This window comes from Poecilia reticulata, linkage group LG6, assembly GCF_000633615.1.
Source record: "Poecilia reticulata strain Guanapo linkage group LG6, Guppy_female_1.0+MT, whole genome shotgun sequence".
Lineage (NCBI taxonomy): Eukaryota > Metazoa > Chordata > Actinopteri > Cyprinodontiformes > Poeciliidae > Poecilia > Poecilia reticulata.
Window position 1 is genome coordinate 525,227 of NC_024336.1, and position 4,493 is coordinate 529,719.

Sequence of the window (4,493 nt, forward strand, 5' to 3'; positions counted from 1 at the left end):
AGAAGCCTGTAACCTTTTGCCTGATCTGCAAATAAAACCAAAGAACTATATTTTGACCTTTGATCCTTTTTTGCTGCGTAAACCAGAATCCACGGTGCATCAGGTTTGAGTTTGATTCACCTTTTCTTTAGATCACCTTCGAGTTTTGAGTTTTTTGATTTTTGAATTTAAGTTTAGAGACAAATGGTCACTACAAGCTGTGTTACCACCCCCACGCCACTAGAGGCAGTAGCAACCCCGAAAAGATGAGACTAAGGAGCAGATTWAGACTATAGAATTTGGTAAAAACGGTGAGTTTTGCTGAAAGACACAAGCTCAAATCCATGCTGAGTGGAACTTCTTCAATCAGTGCTCCTCCGCAGTTCTGATTGGCTAAGCAATGTAACGTGATCCTTTGTAGCAAGTGACGGCAAAGCGGGRCGTCATCACGACTTTACACAAGTGTGTTTTTATCTCCGTGGCAGAGGCTCCGCCAAACCCCTGAGACCGACTCACCGAACCCCTGGGGTTCTATCGAACCCAGGTTAAGAACCACTGTTGTAGATATAAATATCAGTAAAATTTTTAATTTTGGCTGATTAGTACTGTTAAGTTTAGGGTAATTAACTGCTGGCAATATTACAATATTTTTCTATGAACTTTACAATTACTTATATTTTTACAATATATTTCTGTATTTTCTACATTCATGACTGTCAAAATTACTTAGGATATATGTTTATTGAGTTACAATAATTCCATGTATTTTCTACGGTAATATAATGCTTTGGATATTAAAGTCAGTTTCTGTTGGTATTTTACCATTTTTTTTACCATAGATTTACGGATTTTTTTTGCAGTGTTGACTTACTGTAAATCCATGTATTTTTCTATGGTAACAAAATGTTTTGGATATTACGGTCAGTAACCGTTGGTATTTCACAATTTTCTTACCGTAAATTTACGGAGTTTTTTTGCAGTGTTGACTTACGGTAATTCCATGTATTTTCTACGNGGTCAGTAACCGTTGGTATTTCACAATTTTCTTACCGTAAATTTACGGAGTTTTTTTGCAGTGTTGACTTACGGTAATTCCATGTATTTTCTACGCTAACAAAATGTTTTGGATATTACGGTCAGTAACTGTTGGTTTTCACAATTTTCTACCGTAAATTTACTGACTTTTTTTGCAGTTTCGACTTACAGTAGTTCCATGTAATTTCTACKGTAATGAAATGTTTTTGGATGAGGTTAAAAACTGTTGGTCTTTTACCGTTGGTTACCATAAATTTACTGACTTTCTTTGCAGTTTCGACTTACTACCTTAAGTAGTTTCTACGGTAATTAAATATTTTTGGATATGACGGTCAAAAACTGTTGGTCTTTTACCGTTTTTTTACTGACTTCTTTTACAGTGTGCGGTTCAGTTTCATCGTTTACCTTTAAGCAATAAAATATTAAAATCATGAAAAACGTCGGTTTGGTGCTTCTTGGTCTAAATAACACCGAATGTAGTCATACTTAAGTGTATTTAGGTGAGTTTTGACACTTTGTGGTTTGATATTGTCCACAGAAAAAGTTTGCATGGCTGCCGCACATTTTCACGCCAGCGAAAAAGTATGTGCATATTTGACGCAGTTAATTTTTATACATACCGACTTTTGCGTAAAATATGGCACCGCACTTTTTTGTGCGCACGCACGCTTTATGCATGAGGCCCGTGGTGGGCAAAAATGCCAGGGCCGTTGTTTTGTCTCAGTCCAGTTGTTTAACTGCACCATACTTTTTACATCTTATTAAGTAAGAACATTTTCAACTCTGCAATTTCTGGATACTACATCCAAATCAAGTTTCTACACTAAATGTAGTAACTGAACATATTTTAACTGAAAAAGAACCAGACATGTTCACACAAACCTTGTGAGACATCTGATTTTCAAACAAGCTTTATTGTTCGGATGTTATTTCTTATTTGATGAGTCTGACCTGTTAGATATTTTCACTGAAAGTACTTTGTGCTGTTCCTGTATTTGTTACCTGCTGTAAATACTGGTTTCAAAAGTTGCTTGTTGTGGAGAATTGGAATTTTTGGAAGGTGTTTCTTCTGCCTGACTTTATTTTGAAATGAGATCATTTATTTTTGCAAATGTTTCATTATTCAAAGCAGCACAGCAAATATAATTGTATATTTTGTGTGAATACTTCATTGTCACAAATAAGGTTTAAGAATACTACTCAAATACTCAGTACTTCWGGAGCCTTTTTATAGTATACTGTTTTAATCTTACTTGAGTTATTTTTGGACTAATTTTTACTTTGTGTTGAGTCAAAGCAGTGCTACACTTACTTCAGTAAAATTTTTAGGTATTCACCGCTACTTGTACCTAAATAGACTATTACCCAGCAAAATGTCAAGACWTTAATAGATTGTAGAACTATTAATTAATAGACTATGCATTTCAGATTGCTGAGATAAAATAAAAGACAGAAAATAAATGATAAAAGTATTAATAACATAAACAAGGGAGCACTTGGCCTGCTTTGTRGGATATGTAKGTTAGTAAAGATCAGTATAGAAACTGTCCATGAGGAAAAGCTGGCAGGTGCAGAATAATGGAGGAGAAATAACAAAACTAAAGYTAGGCTTYTCTAAAACGCTTCAGTGAAATTGCTGCATCCAGAGTGTTCAAAGCMAAATGAATGTTTGTACATTACATTTAATACTTTTGCAGTTAGTCATGTGATATTTAGTTCTACATTAGATCAACACTATTTTGCATTTTTATTTGCTGAAATAAAAGGTTAATTCTCATAAGGTAAGTGAAGTATTGTTTGGCATAATTTTCTGGTCAGAAATCTAYTTTTTCTTTACTTTTACAACAAATCTTCACAGCTGAATTAATCCAGCATGATAAATGACAAAGGAAATGATGTTGAGGTCTGAGTTAGGTCCATGCATGTAATTTGAAATGATCTGAAGTTCAATAGAAAACCTTCATGTAATTTAGTGAAACCTTGTGTTGTAGTGTCAATACTGAGCTTGTAAAATAGACACATGAAGTTTGGCACCATTTGAACAAATAAAGAATGTTAACAAAGTGTGTGGACCACCAGCACAGAGAAGGCAGGACCCCCAGGAGCCACTCTTGTTACCCAGCCAGAGAGGAGGGTCCAGCCTTTTATATGCTTCAGTCTTAGAACTGTGCTCAGGTTATCAGCTGCTGACCATGTCAAAGTCTGCAGGGTCCCTCATGCTGTGATCCGTTGGAGTTAACCTGACAATGCCATGTGCAATGGGTGGACACCAATCAGTCGTCATTTAGTTTGTAGATACTGTTAAAGAAAAATTGTTTTGTGCAAAATATAAATAAACCAGAACCCTCATAAAATTTTACCTAATTTATTTTTTGAAACTTTGTTTATCCCACTGCTCACCTCAAGACTCTTGGAGGTGAGCGCAGTAACATGGATGACATACATGTATCTCATTACCTTCTTGACTTTTGGCTTTTAACTGTTAGACAAACGTTTTACAAAGTGGGTAGAATATCCAGAAATTTTGCTTTAGTTAGCATAACATTTCTTCATAATATTACTTTAATAAAACRTGTAATATTGTAAGCTTGTTCCTACAAGTACACTTTTTCCAAAATTATTCAGATACATGTAACTGAGGAAATCTAATTATCACCCACCTCTGTCTGTTATTTAAATATTTAAGTAATTTGATGTATGGGTGCTGTGCTGGAGACGGGAACTACAATTTCCCTGAGGAAAAATCCCAAAGTTTCTATCGATTTATCTATTTATCTATAATTGAGTTCTATCACTTATAAGTTGGCAGTTTCATGACAAATTTTTTCAGTTTTATTTTTATTTTTTTAAATCTATATCTTTTTGATTTTGTTGAGCTCGTMTCTAGTGGTGTAATGTGTTTTGTTTTTTAACTCTATACTTTCTCACACTTGACTTCATATTCTATAAATAAAGTTTCATCAATTGATTTTTATCAACTTGTTATAATCCCATTTTGCCTTCACAAGTTCATAGGTAACAATGCCCTGTTCCTCCCTCCAAGGTGAATATTTGTGCATTAGATTTAATACTTTTGCAGTTAGTCATGCAACTAACTTTACATCATTAGCAATGATGTTATGTTGATTGAGGGATCCCCCAATATTGCTTATTATATTTCAAGTGATGAGATGTAAGCAACATGCTGATTATGTTTTGAAAGAATTATTCAAAATATGCTAATTGTTCACGTTTCACTTTTTCAAGACGCCAAACTAATTTTCTTAAACTTACAGAAACGTGTACTGTGAGCTGGTTTCACTCTGTCACTCAATGGGAAGATGATGTTTGGATGTTTAATGTGTGAAGAGCAGCAGCAGGAACATAGAGACTGAGTGTGTTGATTCAGACACTGAAGGTCTGCAGGGTAAAGGGTGACAGACCACACAGAGAGCTGGGGTACTTCATGACCACACACACGCACGCACGCACGCACGCAC